Here is a 20303-nt window from a genome sequence, read left to right as displayed (position 1 = left end):
CAAAATTTCCATTAAGGTCAATGATCTTTTAAAAGGTGGTTGGAACAGACAATTACATATTTTAGGAACCATTAGGTTTGAAGGTCTTTGGAACAGAAAGAAAAGTCATGCAGACTGAAGATCTGGGTAGCAAGTAAAGCCTGGTACTATAGACAGCATTGACGCAGAGTGGTGGTTCTCAGCCTTCCTGATGCTGCGACCCTTTCATACAGTTCCTTAGGTTGTGTGACCCCCAACCAGAAAATGATTTCCGTTGCTACTTCATAGCTGCAACTTTGCTGCTATTATGAATCATATGCTAAACATCTGACACACAGGATGTCTAATATTTGGCCCCCGTGGGGATCTCGACCCTAGGTTGAGAACCACTTATCTAGACCTTAGTGTGTTGGTCTTAGCAAAAACTCCTAGCTCCTAAATTTGAGTTAACTGAAACAGCAATTGTGTTCTTTGAACAGCAATTGTATTCTTCGGAGGATGAAGGACTTGTAATTCTGGGAAGATTTAGAATTAAGTCCATCTTAAGAGCTGAGCTGTAGAAGGCTGTGTCTCCTTCAAAGTTCATGCTGAAAGTTAATTCTCACAAGGGAAAATTAAGAGGAGCTTTTAGGTGGTTATCAAGTGGGAGTGGGGGAATGCCCTCATGGAGGGGATTAGCATCGGAATAAAGGGATTTGGAGAAGTGGGTCTTGTTTTGTTTTTCGAACACAGGGTTTCTCTCTGTAGCCCTGGCAGTCCCGGAATTTGCTCTGTAGACCAGGCTAGCCTCGAATTCAGACATCCCCCTGCCTCTGCTGGGATTAAAGGAGTGCAACACCACCGCCTGCTGTGTGATGTTCTGTATGGCAAATGTGTTGCTGATTGGTCAATAAATAAAACACTGATTGGCCAGTGGCTAGGCAGGAAGTATAGGCGGGACAAGGAGGAGAATAAAGCTGGAAAGTGGAAGGCTGAGGCGGAGAGACACTGCCAGCTGCCATGATGAGAAACAGCATGTGAAGATGCCGGTAAGCCAAGAACCATGTGGCAAGGTATAGATTTATAGAAATGGATTAATTTAAGCTGTAAGAACAGTTAGCAAGAAGCCTGCCACGGCCATACAGTTTGTAACCAATATAAGTCTCTGTGTTTACTTGGTTGGGTCTGAGCGGCTGTGGGACTGGCAGGTGAGAGAGATTTGCCCTGACTGTGGGGCAGGCAGGAAAACTCAAGCTACAACCGCCCAGCAATATTTCTTCGTGTGTTATCCAATCTCAGATAATTTGTTTTAGAAGCACATATGGACTACAGGGTTTAAGACAGGAAATCTTTAGAATTAAATATAAATGTGCTGGGGGTGCTGGAGAGATGGCTCATCGGTTAAGAGCACTGACTGCTCTTCCAGGGGACCCGGGTTCAATTCCCAGCACCCACATGGCAGCTAACAACTGTCTGTAACTCCAAGATCTGATATTCTCACACATACATGCAGGCAAAACACCAATGCACATAAAGTAAAAGTAAATAAATTTAAAAAATAAGTAAGAACATTTGCTGGGTGGTGGTGGTGCACACCTTTGATCCCAGCACTCGGGAGGCAGAGACAGGCAGTTTTGTGTTCGAGACAAGTCTGGTCTACACAGAGAAACCCTGCTTTGAAAAACAAAACAACTTAAGAAGAGCTGGAGATATGACCCAGCAGTTAAGAGGACTGGCTATGGTTAAGAGCACTGTTTCTCCAGAGGACCTGGGTTTGCTCTCCAGCACCCACATGGAGGCTCATAACCATCTGTAACTCTCCCATCCAAGGGGATCCAACACCCTCATCTGGCACCAGGCATGCACTTGGTACACAGGCACACATACAGGCAAAACTCCTATTTAAAACATAACAAAGAAAGAAAAAAAAAGACTTAAAACTATAGTAGAAAAAGCCTCGGTTAGAAGATGACATGTCATTTGAGTAATGTCCAAAGTAGGAAAGAGTCATTTGTATCTGAAAGAAGGGTACTCCAGGCGGAGGGAACAGCAGGTGCGAAGGCCCTGAGGCGGAACAAGAAAGAATGCAATATGGCTCCCCCCCCCTCTGCACATACCTTCCACAGGCCTAATCGCTCTCTTCTGTCCCCTCCCTCCTCCTAATAAAGCTCTGATACTGGGTGGGGGTGGGGATGGAATATGGAGAAGGAAAGGGTGGGGAGAGGTCACCATGTAGTATACCTATAATGCCAGTTGACTTGGGCGACTGAGGTAGGAAGAAGTAAGTCCAAGGTAGCCCTAGGCCACTCAGAAAACCCTCATCTCAAAATAAAATTAACTTAAAAAATGTGGTAGTGGCACATGCCTTTAATTCCAGCACTCTGGAGGCAAAAGCAGGTGGATTTCTGTAAGTTTGAGGCCAGCCTGGTCCACAGGGCAAGTTCCAGGATAGCCAGGGCTACACAGAGAAACCCTGTCTGGAAAAAAAAAATTAAGGAGTCTGGGGATGTATGTCAACAGTAGAACATTTGCCTAGCATGTGCAAGGCCCTGGGTTCAACCCAGCAAGACAGACAGACAGACAGACAGACACACACACAGACACACACACACTCGGTGAGCCCAGTTCCTATAAGGCCTTGGAGACTTATAGATCTTATGGGCCTTTGGCATTTTTGGTAAGATGTAGGGGAGCGATTTAAGGCTTGAAGACAGTTGGGCATATGGTTTAGTGGTAGAGCTCCTGTGTAACATGTATGAAGCCCTGGGTTCAGTTCATGCACAGAATAGTACCAGGTGTGGAGATCCATGCTGGCAATCCCAGCACTTGGCAGGTGGCTGCAGGAGAATCAGGAGTCCAAGGTCATCATAAACTAGATTTGGGGCCAGCATGGGCTACATGGGACCTAGTCTTCAAAAAAGAAAAAAAAAAGATAAAATAGCAAAAAAAAAAACCCAAAAACAGGGAGAATTAAAAATAAACTTACATCAACCTCTTTGAATATGAAAAAATTAACTATGCCATTAAAAGAGTTAAGACAAACTGAAATTCAATTAGTTCACCCCAAAACTCCTAAGGTGGAGGTAGGAGAATCAAAATTTCAAGGCAAGCCTGAGTCCAGTTTAAAACAAAGAATAAAATGGGTAAATAGATAAGATTTAAGTGATAAAGATGAGGGAAGGTTTTTGGTACTTGGAGACAGCTCCCCGGGAGCAGCAAGAGCAGGGGGGCTTGGGAGGTTGTCACCACCCCCCGCCAAGGGGTGAAACTCCGTCTTTCCTTTGCCAGGAAGAATAAACAGCCTGAACAGGTAGCTGTCTTATAAGAAATTAAGTGAACTATTCATGAAAGTGAAACCACTCCATTTACTAAAGTCCTGCAAATATAGACTTCTAGGTTAGCGGTGTGTGCGGTCGAATGCCCGCTAGGTGTGAATCCTATTCCAAACACGTCTCGGAAAGACGTGGAATACAGCTAACCGCATGGTCAAGGGCGAGTAAGCGCGCCAGAGCGCGAAGGAACCGAACCAGACAGTGTCGCCAGGTGGGAGATGCCAGGGACATTCTCCCGGGAGCCAGCTGGGGCTCCATACTTCGGCCCTCGGTTCTAAGATCGGAACCGTCGCGTCGTGATTGAAAGCGAGAGGGTGGAGGGCGGAGTGAGAACGCCGGGCTGCAGCGCCCCGCGCCCCGCGCCCCGCGCCCCGCGCCCCGCGCCCCGCGCCCCGCGCGCCCCGCGCCCCGCGCCCCTCCCCCGCCACGGTGCCCGACGGCTGCAGACACGCCCGACTCCGTGGCGCCGCCTCCCCACCGCCGCCGCCAGGAGGCTCCGGAGCCTTCCCGCCTTTCCCGGGGCCCGACCCGGTCCGGCTGGGGCGGGCGGGCGGCGGGGCGGGCGCGGGCGGCGACGGCGCAGCCATTGTCCCGCAGCCGCGCCCGGGGCCGCCACCGCCGCCCGCGCCTCCTTTGTGGCCGTCGCCGGCCCTCGGAGCCCCTGCTCTGCGCCCCCGGCTGCAAATGGCGCCCGGCCGCCCCTGCTCCGCCCCTGCTCCGCCCCGTGCACGGGCCCCGGTTGCATCCCCGGGGCGCACCCCGGCGCCCCCGCCGCCCTCCTCCAGGCTCCCGGCCGGGCCCGCAGCCCCGACGCCCCGGCCGCCCTCCGCCCGCCCGCGCCCGCACAGCCACTTACCGCCGAGCTCTGGCCGCTCGTACGCGCTGCAGAGCAATTCCCGGTTCCCGGTGGGGAAGCACCCCCTTCCGAAGCCGAGGCTGTGCGCCCTAAAACAAGTAGCCCCAACGTGGGAGAAACAAAAGGTATTTGCTGACGTGGGCGTTGGACAGAAACGCCCGAGGGCTGAGGACACAATTAAAGGGGCAACGCACAGATTTCAGGCACCAACCAGCAGCTTCGCCCACTCCCCCTGTCCGTGCCCACACCCGGCTGCACCCTCCGCAGGCACTGGGGCGCCCAGATTCCCCAGCAGTTCACTGCGGATCATTCTTTCAGTCGGGAGCTTAAATTTTAAAATTGTACTTTACATTGGGAAAGGCGCCTCCCGAGGGCAAAGGGGCTGGATTTCTAAGATGTGGGGATATTGGTTTAAGGCTAGAGAGGGAGGGACTTAGGCGTGCCCACAATTACTGTATAAGTACATGTGACATTATTGTACTTAAGTTTAGCAACGTCAAATGGAAGAAATTTCCACAAAATTTCCCTCTTTATCGAATCACTTAGTCTAGTCAGGGATAGCCTTTTAGAAACCTTTGTAGGTCCCTATCAGACCATTTGAAAAGGCGAGCCCAGAGAGGCCCAGAAAACGATTCTTGATATAAAACTAGTAAAAAGAGAAGGGTCTATGTTTTCAAATACGAAAATTGATCGTATATCAAGCTTCTCTCCTGACATGTCCTTAATATTGAGACCGCAAACATCAAGTTATACGTTTCCTAAAATAGTCAATTGCTGAATTTTTGCTCTACACAAGAATAACTTCTATAAACTAAATTAGTTTTCTACTTCTTCATACTGGTTGTCAATTACTGCGAATCATGTATTACGGTGAAATGGAGGGAACTCAAAATTTCAAAGCATACATTTCTTCCTCCTCCTCCTCCTCCTCCTCCTCCTCCTCCTCCTCCTCCTCTTCTTCTTCTTCTTCTTCTTCTTCTTCTTCTTCTTCTTCTTTTGGTTTTTCGAGACAGGGTTTCTCCGTGTAGTTTTGGTACATGTCCTGGAGCTCGCTCTCTAGACCAGGCTGGCCTCGAACTCACAGAGATCTGCCTGCCTCTGCCTCCCGAGTGTTGGGATTAAAGGCATGGGCCACCATTGCTCGGCTCAAAACATACATTTCATTTTTTTTTTAGGTTTATCTCTCCCAACTCTTTTTTTTTTTTTTTTTTGGTTTTTCGAGACAGGGTTTCTCTGTGTAGCTTTGCGCCTTTCCTGGAACTCACTTGGTAGTCCAGGCTGGCCTCGAACTCACAGAGATCCGCCTGGCTCTGCCTCCCGAGTGCTGGGATTAAAGGCGTGCGCCACCACCGCCCGGCTCTCTCCCAACTCTTAATCGGGGGTGGGAGGGGGGACGACAAGGGAGGGATCCGGGTCTTGTTTCCTCACTAATTAGCCTTATGTTTTGAAGAACTCAATACATCTTCTTAGATGTGTTTCTTCACCTTTTGAGGTAATGGAAGCTTGTTTGAAAGTGATTAGCATGCTGGTGTTGTGGCACAAGACAGAGGCAAGCAGATCTCTGAGTGAGAAGCCATCCTGGTCTACACAGCAAGTTCCAAGACAGTCAGAGCTACATAGTGAGACCCTGTCTCAAAAAGAGAAAACCATTAGCGATTAGCATTGCTGAATGTGCTCAAACTGTTCTGCTAACACCCCCGTTGAAGATTTATCCCAGAAAGCCCTAGACATTATAATAGCAAAAGGTTACTGCAGTACTGGGGAGGGAGGCAGAGGCAGGCAGATCACTGTGAGTTCAGGCCAGCCTGGTCTATATAGATAATACGAGCTAATTCAAGGCTGTCAAAAAAAGAAAGAAAAGAAGGAGCCCAGAAGAAGACCTGTTTGTGTTTGTTTTGTTTGGTGGAATAGGAGAGTCACAAACATCATAAAACCGGCTTGGACTTGTTGAGAATGAGGTAATCTCTGTGACAGAGGTTGACGTCTTCATCCTTTCTGTATGCCATACATTTTCATTCCTTTTGTATGCATGTCATCTGAAACCCATAGTTTGGAGAATTCCTTACCTTATGGTTAATTGGTGGAAGTAGAAACTACTCTCTGCAATAGAATATGAAAATACCAATGTTGTTGGTTGTTTTTGCTCTTTTGGGAGGCCCGCCACCTAGTTCCGAGACAAACCACACACGGAGGTTTATTCTTAATTATAAACGCCTGGCCTTAGCTTGGCTTGTTTCTTGCCAGCTTTTCTTAACTTTAAAAATTATCCCATCTACCTTTTGCCTCTAGGCTTTTACCTTTTTCTTACTTCTGTAATTTTTTTTTTTTTTTTTGGTTTTTTGGGACAGGGTTTCTCTATGTAGCTTTTGGAGCTTGTCCTGGAACTCACTCTGTAGACCAGGCTGGCCTAGAACTCACAGAGTTCACCTGCCTCTGCCTCCCGAGTGCTGGGATTTAAGGTGTGTGCCGCCACCGCCCGGCTACTTTTGCAATCTTACTTTCACTCTTACTCTTGGGTGGCTGGGTGGCTGGCCCCTTCTTTTCTCGATCCTTACTTTCTCTTGCTCTCTTGCCCTTTCTTCTTTTTCTCTCAGATTTCTCCTTCTGTTTATTCTCTCTGCCTGCCAGCCCCGCCTGTCCTTTCTCCCGCCTTGCTATTGGCTATTCAGCTCTTTATTAGACCATCGGGTGTTTTAGACAGGCACAGGAACACAGCTTCAGAGTTAAACAAATGCAGCATAAAAGAATACAACACGGGCTGGAGAGACGGCTCAGCGGTTAAGAGCACCGGCTGCTCTTCCAGAGGTCCTGAGTTCAATTCCCAGCAACCACACGGCAGCTCACAGATCTCTGTAACTCCAGTTCCAGGGGATCCGAGGCCCTCTCACAGACACACCTACAGGCAGAACACCTATGCACATAAAATAAAAATAAAAATAAAAGAATACAACACATCTTTGCATCATTAAACAAATGTTCCACGGCATAAACAAATGTAACACATCTCAAAATAATATTCTATTACACACCAATGATTTACACTCCCAGAATTGCTTGCAGATACAACAGCCGTTTTTATACTTGGCAATTGGATGCCCCTCTTGAAGAGGGAACTACAGCACCAATACTCAAGAACCATACAGGGTGTCTTTTTAACAGTAGCGGCAGTTGCAGCAGTAGCTCTAGGGCCAGTGCTTATATATGTGTGTGTGTGTGTGTGTGTGTGTGTGTGTGTGTGTGTGTGTGTGTGTGTGTGTGTATGTGTGTGTGTGTGTGTGTGTGTGTGTGTGTGTGTGTGTGTGTGTATACTTTATTTATTTTCATTTCATGCACATTGCATATATGTCTGTGTGAGGGTGTCAGATCACTGGAGTTACAGACAGTTGTGAGCTGCCGTGTGGGTGCTGGAAATTGAATCCGGGTCCTCTGGAAGAGCAGCCAGTGCTCTTAACCACTGAGCCATCTCTCCAGCCCCAGGCCAGTACGTCTAATGGCAGCACCCATTGCCTCACTCCGGTGCTGTGGTGCTAACTGGCTGTCCCTGTTTACTGAGAACAGTACTGGTAATCTCACCAAGCCGATTCTATGATATGACTTTGGCTATTGTTTCTGGATGCCTTCCATCCTTGTGTCCCACCTCTCCCTCTAATTCTGTGAACTTCTAATGTAAATTAATGTCTACTTAAATTAGAAGCTAATAGGTAAATTGTTTGAGATAAATATTGGTAACACGAATTGCTAAACGGTCTTATTAATTAAAAAAAAAAAAACCAGAGCCAGATATTCTCTCTTTTGGCGGAGGATTTCATAGGGGTAAGAACTAGTGGCTGGCTGCTCTGCCTCTCTGATCTTTCACCTTTTACCCCAATATCTGGCTCTGGGTTTTTATTACAAATATTAGTCATCGACATTTGTTGGTAGCACATGCCTGTAATCCTACTACTTGGGCGGCCTCCTAAAAGCAATCTGGGGAAGAAAGGGTTTATTTGGCTTACAAGTCCCAGTCACAGTCCATCTTTGAAGGAAGCCAGGACAGGAAGTCAAGCAAGGCAGTGACCTGGAGGCAGGAGCTGAGGCAGAACCCCAGAGGATCAATACTTACTTCCTACTTACTCAAGGAGACGGAGGAGTTCAAGGCCAGCCTGGGTGACATGAGACCCTGTCTCATGAAACACAATTTGTCCTCAGTGTCATGGAGATAGTAATGAAAACCATGCATGTGGGTCGAGAGAGACTATGAAGTGAGGAGAGAGGGTTTGGGACCGGTGGAGGTCCCTACAGGTTTCACAGCCAGCAGGAAAAGCATCCAGGTGAGGGAAGAATGAAACTCACTCAGTTCAGCCCGATTTAGGTAACCAGTGCTGGGCCAAGACTTCCAGAGTCAGACACCAGTTTGTTTATTTTAGCCATATTTAAGAACAGCAAAATTTTGGGGAAAAGTTCTCTGATAACAATGAGCTCAGTCCCGTGAGTACAACAAAACTTACAATATGTTTACACTGAAGCTTTTTACAAAGTACACATGGCTTTGTCCATAAGATGGGTTCTTGTTGACTTAGAAACAATGCTCAATCTAAAGGTCTAGGGAGAATGACTGAGGTAAACATAATGCCTGGCCCTAAGATGACACAGAAGTCATTTAGGCTCTTTTAGGCTCTTTTTTTTTTTTGGCTTTTCGAGACAGGGTTTCTCTGTGTAACTTTGCGCCTTTCCTGGAACTCACTCTGTAGCCCAGGCTGGCCTCGAACTCACAGAGATCCGCCTGGCTCTGCCTCCCGAGTGCTGGGATTAAAGGTGTACACCACCACTGCCCGGCACGTACAAATGACATATCTCACAAGAATGAGTTCTATGGACTAGAACTAATGCTCAAGGTTTTAGGGGTAAAGGGTCTGGGAAAAGTAAAACATCTGGGAGATATGGGTGGAACCTGGCTCATCAGACAGCCGAGGATCACTAGGTTGTAAACTACATCCATTCCCAGCATTCCAGGAAGAAGAGGTTAAACGTCTCCTGCCTTTGAAGAAAGCCTGCGCATTTAAGGTTCCGGGCCTTTCCTGTGCTTCTCTTCATGCGTAGGGGTGTTTTGCCCTCTGCAGGGATCAAGGTGGGGGATTATTGTTTTTGTTTACTTACTTGTCATCTTGGCACAAACCAGGTTCACGTGGGAAGAGGGACATTCTGTTGGGAGGACACGTCCATCGGATTGCCCTGTAAGCAAGTCTGTGGGGGCATTTTCTTGACTGATGGTCAATGTGGGAGAATTCAGCTCACTGTGGGTGGTGCCACCCCTGTGCAGGTGAGTTAAGAAAGAAGGCAGGGTGGGCAAGCTGTGGGGACGACGGCAGTAAGTATCGTCTCTCTGGGTTCTGCCTCAGTCCCTGCCTCACTTGAGTTCCTGCCCTGGCTTCCTCCAGTGATGGGCTGTGATCAGGACGCGTAAGCCAAATAAACCCTCTCCTCTCCAAGCTGTTTATCATCGTGGTGTTTATGAGAGCAATAGGAAGCAAATGAAGGTAGGAGGTTTTGTTCTGGAGCAGTTCTCCCTATATAACCACTCTGGCCTTGAACTCACTCTGGGCCTCAGCCTGCTATGTGCCGGGATTCACGACATGGACCACCACGGCTGTCCAGGACCAAATGTGAAGAAGCAATCCCTTTATTTAATGGATGGGAGATGAAGCTGCATTGAGTCTGAGAATTGACTGGAGAGGAAGGAAGAGACATGGGATGATATGTTGTAACTGCAGCTACAGAAGACTTAAAGGAGGTAGAATTGGACAGCGGTATTTAGTCTCGCTAAAACATCAGGTCTTGGAGAAGATATCTGCTAGTACTAACAAGCTGGAGATCATTGATCTCAGAGAGTGGTATTAAGCCTGGAAGTTAGAGTGATGGTCTGAGCATACAGAAAAAAACAACAACAAAGCTCCATTTCTATACTTGTAGCCACCATTTGACACAGAAGACTTCTGGGAGTAAGACAGCCATTCAAGGAAGCCATTGTGGAGCAGATATCGGTTGAGTATCAAGGCACCTCTGACACTGTCTACCTGGGGATAACATCAGATCCCCCAGGTTGAGGACAGTTCTAAGACTGCTCCCTTCAGACACCGATTGCAAACAATAAGTTGTTTTACTTGTGCTCCTGACCTGGGTAAAAAAGCTTCCCATAAGCCACTGGGGGAAACACCTCAATTCTCTGCTTTATCACAAAGGTTATGAGAAGTGGTACAAATAAAGAGATAGCTAAGACAAAGAATGGGGAAGGGACACAGAGCTCCCCACCCCCTCCCTTTCCCATGCACCAATCTCCAAGAACCATCCTGTGTGATTGTCTTCATTACTTTCCGACTGGTGGGATAAAACACCATGACCTAGGCAACTTATTTAAAAAAAGCTTTTAATTGAGCTTAAAGTTCCAGAGGGTTAACATCTATGAGCTGGAGCAAAAGCATGGCGGCAGGAACAGCTAAGAGCTCACATCTTGATCCCCAAGCAGGAGGCAGAGAGACACACTGGGAATGGTGGGAGTCTCCTCCATGAAAGCCACACCTCCTAATCTCCCCATCCACCCACTGGACCTCTCCTTGTTTGTCTTGAAGTTGTATGTCCAAATTTGTGGGATCTCGAGTGGGCCCTGATTGGCTAGGTGAATGTTTGCTGATGAAGTTAGAAATGGGACCAGAGACTAGCCATCAAAAAGTTACACTCGGTCCTGGTGGCTACGGCAGTGTCTGCAGGCTGCTCCCTGCAGCTTTTCCAGCCTGATGTTGTTACTCAGCCTCTGGCTGTCGAAGCTGGAGCCCTGGTACAGTGGAGGTTTTTGTTTCTCCTGTGGCTTCCTCGTCCCCCAGGACTGTGCTTCTAGCCCACCAGAGAGCCCCACCTCCCAACTAGGGGAGGTCCTTCCCAGAGTTCGGCTGTGGGATGTCTTTCTGTAGGCTGTGAATATGTGTTGCTCTGACTGGTTGATAAATCACGGAGAGTGGAGCAGATGTTGCAGGCCGCTGCCAGCTGCCAGGACAAGCAGGATGTGAAAGTACTGGTAAGTGGCAACATATAGATTCATAGAAATGGGATGAGTTTAGTTGTAAGAGCTAACTAGTGAGAAGCCTGAGCCATTAGGCCATACAGTTTGTAATATAAGCCTCTGTGTGATTACTTGGGACCAAGCGGCTGAGGGTCGCAGTAGCCAGGCAGGACTAGAGAAACTTCCGGCTGGAGTCCCTTTGTACCCAGATCAATATGAGACCCTGTCAGAGAGAGATGCTGGCAGAGACCCAGGGAGAGTTGAGAATGGGCTACTCCTGGGAGATTTTCCTGGAAAGAGGATGCTGCATTTCTTCCCACTGTAATAAACCAGCTGACACTTGATGCTATGAACTTATATCTTATTTTGTGTGTGGATCCTGTGAGTTAGGAAAGCGACGGTTATCAGCGGGGATGGCTTGTCTCCCATTCCACAATGTCTGCCGCCTCCTCTGAGAAGACTCAGAATGATGGAAACTGGGATCTGGAAGTTTCTTTACTTCCAAATATAAGACTAAGACTGGGACAACAGCTGGATGTGGTGGCACACACCTTTAATCCCAGCACTCAGGAGGCAGAGACAGGTAGGTCTCTGAGTTCCAGACCAGCCTGGTCTACAGAGCAAGTTTCCAGGACAGGCTACACAGAGAAACCCTATCTCCAAAGCAAAACAAAATAAAAATAGAAATCAACTTTTAAACATTCATAGAGACCATGGGGGTGACAAGGACATCTTTAGTATACAGAAGAACTAGTTCATAGTAGCTGGACTTCTAAGAATTTCTAAGAATGGCCCAGAGGAAAAAGTGTTATCTCCACTACCCCCACCTCCAATCTGGAGGGCCAAGGCAAGAGCAGAGATAGGTGTAATGATGTCTAACTGCCCATAACTAGTGTGACATGCTCTCTTGAAGGGCAGATGAGAACAGCTGAAGACTGCTGACGTGAGTGTGGGCTAGACCTAGTGACTTGCTTCTTAAAATAGAATAAGATAGAAATGATGTGTGGTTTCAGAAACCTGGTCACCAAGATATAGCAGCTTCCTGTTTGTTCTTTTCTGTCTTAAATAAGTTACTCTGAGAGAATCCTGAAGAAGCCCTGAGGAGGTGACCTGAGACCTTGGCCAACAGCATGTGAGTAGGACAGAGGCCATCATGAGATGCATCCTCATCCTCCAGCTCATCTTCAACTGACTGTTGCGCCAGATAATAACTTGTAACAGTTTCATGAGAGACCCTGAGAATTGCCTGAGTCCAGCTGTGCCCTGGACTGTTGGTCCTCACAGTCTTACAAAGAGTAAATATTGTGTTTGTTTTTCAGAATGAAGTATTAAGCCCACGGCCTCACACATTCTAAAGAAGTGTTCTCCCACTGAGCTGCACACCCAGCCCAATGCTTGGTGTTTAAACCATTAAGTTGAGCTTGCCAGGCAAAGCTATCTGAGCAGGTAATCCCAGTGAAGACAGGATGATTGCCTTCTTCCTGTTCAAGAGGAAGTCAAGAGCATCCTAGTTCTCTGAGTGAGTTCTAGGCTAGCCAGGACTACACAGTAAGCCCCTGTTTCAAATAAAAAAACAAACTTGTCTTCTAGTTAGATTTCTATTGTTGTGATAGAGACCATGATCAAGCCGAGGTGGGGGGGTGGGGGGGTGGGGGGGGTGGGGAGGGCGGCGTAGGCATTTAATCCCAGCACTCAGGAGGCAGAGGCAGGCAGATGTCTGTGAGTTCGAGGCCAGCCTGGTCTACAGAGTGCAATCCAGGACAGGCACCAAAACTACACAGAGAAACCCTGTCTCGGGGGAAAAAAAAAAAAAAAAAAAAAGAAAAAGTCATGGTACCCTTATGTATAAACAAGAAATGAGTTTAGTAGTTAATGTTAAAAATTAAACTTGTAGTCACATTAGGTATGTTTTCAAGGCTAAATAGGTATATTTTAGATTAAATGGTCTTCAAATACTTCAAAGACCTATAGAATATGACATTTAAAATATTTTAACTTGCCGGGCAGTGGTGGCACATGCCTTTAATCCTGGCACTCGGGAAGCAGAGGCAGGCGGACCTCTATGAGTTCGAGGCCAGTCTGGTCTACAGAGCAAGATCCAGGGCAGCACCAAAGCTACACAGAGAAACTCTGTCTCGGGGTTGGAGGGGGGAGGGGAGGGAGTTAATTAGGTATAAAACTTTGAATTCACTAAGATAGGATAGATAATGCATCATTTTCTCTGAATATACTTGCTACAAATGGACAGAATATTGTAAATGTAATTTTTACTTGATAACTGTGGTTTTTTTTGTTGTTGTTGTTGTTTGTTTTGGTTTGGTTTGGTTTTGGTTTTTCGAGACAGGGTTTCTCTGTATAGCTTTGCACCTCTCCTGGAACTCACTCTGTAGCCCAGGCTGGCCTCGAACTCACAGAGATCCACCTGCCTCTGCCTCCCAAGTGCTGGGATTAAAGGCGTGCACCACCACTGCCTGGCTTGATAATTATTTTTGTTGTATATAGTTTTACTATGTTAAAATTAAACCTTTCTTTGTATTTAGACAAAAAGGGGGAAATGTTGTAGAATATTAAAGATGTGTTACACTTGTTCATGCTGCAGAACGTTTGTTTAATGTTTTAAAGATGTGTTGCATTCTTTTTTGTTTGTTTGGTTTTTTTGTTTTTCGAGACAGGGTTTCTCTGTGTAGCTTTGCGCCTTTCCTGGGACTCACTTGGTAGCCCAGGCTGGCCTCGAACTCACAGAGATCTGCCTGGCTCTGCCTCCCGAGTGCTGGGATTAAAGGCGTGCGCCACCACCGCCCGGCATATGTTGCATTCTTTTATGTTGTATTTGCTTAACTCTGTGTGCCGCCACCACCTGGCTCATTTTACATTTTTTTTATGGGTTGAAAGTAATCAAAGGAAGAATATTTTGTGGCCAGTGAAATATTTTTCTGTCAGCTTAATGGCTGCAGCTGAAATGGATATTTTAACTACCTTCTGTGATACTGCAGCCCCGCAGTCAACACCCCACAGCCAACACCCCACAGCCTGGTGCGACTTCTGGTCACACCGGCACCAGCTCTGTTGCTGCCGCCAAATGTAGCTTTTAAATTAAGTCTCTATCCGGAAGGCAGAGGCAGGCAGATCTCTGAGTTCGAGGCCAGCCTGGTCTACAAAGCGAGTTCCAGGAAAGGCGCAAAGCTACACAGAGAAATCCTGTCTCAAAAAACCAAAAAAAAAAAAAAAAAAAAAAAATAATAATAATAATAATAATAATAAGTCTCTATCATTCTATTTACCAATAAAGACTAGGGAGTCAGATGTTGGAGTGAAACCTCCTAGTTCAGAGAGGCCAAGAAGCAACCAGCTGAGCTTTTTTTTGCCCAGAGACGCAGGAGGAGAGTGTCTCTTATAGTTGGCATTTTCTTTGGGCTACCAATCAGCTCCCAAATAAAGACATGAAGAGTTATTATTGATTATGAATGCTTGTCCTTAGCTTAGGCTTGTCCCACTAGCTCTTTTAACTTAATTTAACCGATTTCTATTCATCTACATTTTGCCTCGTGGCTTTTTACCTTTCTTTCATTCTATATGTCCTACTTTCCTGCTTCCTCCATGTCTGGCTGGCTGGCCCCTGGCTTCTCTTTTTCCTTCTTCCCCCCTGAGCCTAAATTCCTCTTTCTACTTACTCTTCCTGCCCAGAAGCCCGCCTATACCTCCTCCCTTGCTATTGGTTGTTCAGCTTTTTATCATACCAACCAGGTGCCTTAGGCAGGCAAGGTAAAACAGCAACACAGCTTTACATAATTAAACAAATGTAACACATCTTTACATATTTAAACAAATGCAGCACTTGTGAAGACTCGTTTACATTGTGTGAATATATGTCACTGTGATCACTGTGATTGTTTTAATAAAGACGCTGACTGGTCCATAGCTGGACAGGTAGAGGTTAGGCAGGACTTGCAGACAAAAAGAAATCATGAAAGAGAAGAAGAGGGGAGTCTTAGAATCTTGAGGAGATGCTGAGAGAAGGAGATGAATTTGCCATACTGAGAAAGGGTATCAAGCCGCATGGAAGAGTGTAGATAAGAAATATGGGTTAGTTTAATTTTGTTGTTCTTTTTTTTTTTTTAAAGATTTATTTATTTATTATGTATACAGTATTCTGCCTGCATGTGTCCCTGCAGGCCAGAAGAAGGCACCAGATCTCATTACAGATGGTTGTGAGTCACCATGTGGTTGCGGGGAATTGAACTCAGGACCTCTGGAAGAACAGCCAGTGCTCTTAACCACTGAGCCATCACTCCTGCCCATGGGTTAATTTAAAATGTGAGAATTAGCTCATAACAAGCCTGTACTTTTGGCCAAGCATTCATGATTAATAAGTCTCTGTATGGTTATTTGGGACCTGGCTGGTGGGAAAGAAAAGTCCAACTACACAACACATCTTTGCATAGTTACACAAATATTCCACAACAGTCTCCAGCCATCCCAAACCAAAAAAACCACGAAACTCCAAGTCCCCCCCACTCCTTCCTGTGCATCTATCTGTCTTCCTGGCTTGTATATTCTCTATGGCTAATTCCTGCCAACTAGTTGCTGGCTATGCCCCCAATCTAAGGTTGATTTTTTTTTTTTAAACAGTCTCAGGTTTCACAATGTGATCAAATATCCTGTAATATGAAAGGTATATGAATTCAGACTTTACATAAGAAGAAATCTATTAGAACATATGTAGCTGAAAGTTTTCCTGTGTCCTGCAAGGTCTGAAGCCGTTCAGACCCAAGTAAACACACAGAGGCTTATATTAATTAAAACTGCTCAGCCATTAGCTCAGGCCTACCACTGACTAGCTCTTACATTTAAACTCAGCCCATTTCTGTTCATCTATATGTTGCCACGTGTTCAATGGCTTTACCTGTGTGCCATTACATGCTGCTCCCTGGATGGCAGTTTAGTGTCTCCTGACTCACCCTTCCTCTTCCCAGAATTTTTCTTGTCTGCTTATCACACCTATACTTCCTGCCTGGCTACTAGCCAATCAGCATTTTTTTTCTTTTTTGTTTTTGTTTTTTGAGACAAGTTTTCTCTATGCAATAGCCCTGGCTGTCCTGGAACTCGCTTGGTAGACCAGACTGGCCTCGAACTCACAGAGATCCGCCTGCCTCTTCCTCCTGAGTGCTGGGATTAAAGGCGCGTGCCACCACCACCTGGCTCCAATTAGCATTTTATTAAACCAGTATTATTATTATTATTATTAATAGCATTATTAATTATTCCACAGCAAACACAACTGCCGTTAGTTACCTTTCTCTCTGTGACCACTGATAAAGGCTACCTAAGGAGAGAAGGGCCTATTTGGGCTCACAGTTGGAGAGATACATTCCATCACAGTGGGGAGGCGAGGCAGCATGTAGAGGCAGCTGGTGAGATTCCGGCTGCATCAGGAAGCAGAGAGAGAGAGAGAGGAATCTAGCGCTCAGCTTGCAGTCTCCTCTTTTATTCAGTCCAGGACTCCGCTCCATGGAACGGTGCAACCCGCATTTCATCCAAGTAGGCGTTCCCTCCTCAGTCCATCCTTCTGGAGATGCCCTCACAGACCCACCAGAGACCAAGCTGGCAATGAAGAGTAACTGTGAAATCAACCACGGTTGCTCTTTTGTGTTGCCTATGGCAGCTTCCCTGCACCAATGTCAGTTCTGAGTGGACTGCAACACAGGATGTACCCAGCCCCCGGGGCATTTACTCCAAGGCCCTTTATGGAAAAAATCTTGCCGGCCTTTGTTGTAGGTGAAGGAGATTTTGAGGGTGTCTGTTACCTCATTGGAGATGACTAATAAATTCAAGATGAGTTAACGGAGCATGTGACTAGCCAGAGGGAAAGGCATGCAGGCACCACAGCCCACTCTGGGTCCCTCCCATTGGCTGTCACTATGCACACTAGTCTCCTCCCCGCACCCTTCCCCACAGCAGGACTGGGCTCAGCCCATATTTTCAGTCAGTACTGGTAACCTGGGCTTTCCTCCCCTCCCACTGTGCTATACATTTCATAACACAAGATTTATGGCTTCAGCCTGTTGGTACATGCGTGGCGATGTGTGTGGTGAGGTGTGTGGTGGATGTGGATGTGTTGTAGGGGTTGGGGACTGGGTATTCTCTATCACCTCCACTTTCGTCCTCTGAGGCATCATCTCTTTCTGACCTGGAGTTCTGTCTGTCTGTCTGTCTCTCTCTCTCCCAGCTAACCTCAGAAATCCTCCTTGTGCCCCTCAGTGCTTTTGCACAGTCACTGCGATCTAACTCTGGTCCTCCTGCTGGCACAGCAAACTCTCTGAACCATGGAGCCATCTCTCCAGCCTTCACTTAAACCATTTAAAAAATTATGACATTTAAAAGCACTATTTAGTGTGTGTGTGCACAGAGCACATGTGGAGACCGGAGGACAGTTTGTGGGAGTCAGTTCTTCCTGCCTCTTCACTTAAGCCCTGGGGATTGGGGATTGAACTGTGTGTTTTGCTGTAATCCCAGCACTCGATGGAGGAAGATTATATAGATAGATAGATAGATAGATAGATAGATAGATAGATAGATAGATAGATATAGATAGATAGATATATACACATGCATACTACACACATACACATATATATATTTCAAGGTCATCCTCAGTTACATATCAAGTTCAAGGCCAGCCTGGCCTACATAAACTCTGTCATCAAAAACTAGGAGGCTTTAATCCCAGCACTTAGGAGGCAGAGGCAGGTGGATCTCTGTGAGTTTGAGTCCAGCCTGGTCTACAGAGCGAGTTCCAGGACAGCTGGGACCACATGGAGACACTGTTTCCAAAAACAAAAACCAAACAACAAAATTAAAGCCAGGAAGGTGACTTCCTGAGTAAGGACACCAAACACCAATTCCAAAGAGCCATTGCTGGTGGAGTGAGAGAGCAGATTCCTGTGATGATATATTTGTCATCTAAGAAATAAAGCTTGCCTGAGAATCAGAGGACAGAGCCAATCACAGAGTTAGTAACAGAAGTCAGGTGGTGGTGGCACACACCTTTAATCCTAGCACTTGGGAGGCAGAGATCCATCTGGATCTCTGAGTTCAAAGCCACCCTAGACTACATGAGATTAATCCAGTTTAAAAGAGAAACAGCCAGGCATTGGTGGCACAAACCTTTGATTCCAGCACTTGGGACACACCTTTAATCCCAGTACTTGGGAGTCACACACCTTTAATCCCAGCACTAAGGAGGCTGAGATAGAAAGTGACATGGCTGGGCGGAGAAAGGAATATAAGGCAGGAGGAGACAGGAATTAGGCCCTTTCGGCTGAGGACTCAGGGGCATTCAGTCTGAGGATTTGTGGAGACAGGATCTTCCCCTTTCAGCCGAGGAGTTGGCAGGTGAGAAGTGACTGTGGCTTGTTTCCTCTGATCTTTCAGCATTCACCCCAATATCTGGCTCCGGGTTCTTAGTATAAGACGGTTTAGGGTTTGTGCAACAGACCCCCCTGGGTTGTCCTCTGACTCTGACCCCCGACACCACATACATGCACACATGATAAAAACACACCAAATAAAAACCTGGAGGTGCACAGTAAACCCCAGTAGGACGGCCGGTGTTGGGGACCACTGAACGGAGAGTAAGACATGGCGCTGCCTGTGTGTCAGGGATTTGGTAGAGGAGAGGGTGGTGGAGGAGGAGCCCCTCAGGGCTGGTTCTAAAAGGTGAGGTGAACTTTCAGCAGAGGGACGTGTGAGCCTAGAGTGCAGAAGAGATGAGGAAGTGGAAAAAGGCCAGAGCAAAAGCTACTTGAAAGGGATTTCTGGGGCGCTCTCCAAAAGCCTGGAGAGAGGGCGAGGCCACCTTTGAAGGTGGTGCCAGTGAGTGAATATTTGTATAACTTTTCACTGATCTTACAGTCTAATCCCTTTAGGGAGTATATCCTGCTTGGTGGAAAGATTCTATTAATGTTTATTTGATGATGGTTTCTCGAAACAGGAAACATATGGCCTGGTTTTTCGGGTTAGGATTATCTAGTTCTGACCTCTCCAGCAGCTTGGGCAATGAGACTGTGCAGTGGAGATGTCCTGAATGTCTAGATAAACACTAAATTCCCCAGACAAAGAAAAGAACCCGAGGGGCCGGAGTCATGGCACAGTGGTGAAGAGCCCTGGCTATTCTTCCCAAGGACATGGGTTCAGTTCCCAGAACCCACATGGTGGCTCCCAACTATATATGACTCCATTTTCAGGAGATTCGCTGCCCCCTTCTGGCCTCAGCAGGTACTATACACACATAGCACACAGACATATGTAAAGAAAATAAACATTTTAAAAAAAGGAATCTGAAAGATCGTTCTTTTTTTTAATTTTGAATTCATTTTCTAATGATAGTATTTTGAATATGTTAAGTAAACATACGTCATGAAACTATTGGTATTTGTTTCATTATTTAACATTTTTAAATGCATGTGTACTGATGTGTGTGCAAGTACATGAGTGTGCAAGTGAATATGCATGTGTGTGCATGTATACGTGTTGGATCCAGAAGACAGCCTCAGGTTTCACCTTCAGGAGCATTCTCCACCTCCTTTGAGACAGGCTTTCTCATTGGTGGGGATCTCATTAATTAAGCTGGACTGTCCACCCAGCAAGGCCCAGGCATCCTCCTCTGTCTGCCTTCTCAGGGCTGGGATTATAAGTCTTACCATGCCTGACTGATTGTTTTCATGGCTACTGGAGACTGAACTCAGGTCTCTGTGCTTGCAAGCCAAGCACTAGGCTGGCTTAGTTAACTCTTCAGCCCCAATTATTTTCATTATTTTAAAATATGGCCAGCCATTAGAAGTTGACATGGTGGCACAAGCCTTTCTTTAATCCCAGCTCTCAGGAGGCAGAGGCAGGTGGATCTCTGAGTTTGAGGCCAGCCTAGTCTACAGAGTGAGTTCCAGGACAGCCAAGGCTACATAGAGAGACCCTCATCTCAAAAATCAAAAACTAAAAAAGGAAAGAATGATCCAACAAGATCACCAGTGTCATAGTTAGGGTTTTTGTTGCTGTGATGAAACACCATGACCAAAAAGCAAGTTGGGGAGGAAAGGGTTTATGTGGCTTACACTCCCATCAATGAGAT

At 46.5% G+C, this 20303-nt stretch overlaps 1 protein-coding gene across 2 annotated transcripts in view; it reads right to left on the bottom strand.

Moving 5' to 3' along the window:
- Zbtb8a (zinc finger and BTB domain containing 8A) overlaps positions 1-4479 on the bottom strand; it is a 40910-nt gene extending 36431 nt beyond the window's left edge. For both annotated transcript variants that reach the window (XM_052717021.1, XM_052717020.1), the window contains exon 1: positions 4147-4479. The gene's annotated coding sequence lies outside the window, so the exon portion shown is untranslated. The remainder of the gene's footprint in view (positions 1-4146) is intronic.
- Positions 4480-20303: the final 15824 nt, after the last annotated feature.

This window comes from Peromyscus californicus, unplaced genomic scaffold, assembly GCF_007827085.1.
Source record: "Peromyscus californicus insignis strain IS unplaced genomic scaffold, ASM782708v3 Scaffold_5__1_contigs__length_169319896, whole genome shotgun sequence".
Taxonomy (NCBI): Eukaryota; Metazoa; Chordata; class Mammalia; order Rodentia; family Cricetidae; genus Peromyscus; species Peromyscus californicus.
Note: the sequence above shows the minus strand (reverse complement) of the source record. Positions and strands in the feature narration are given on the sequence as shown.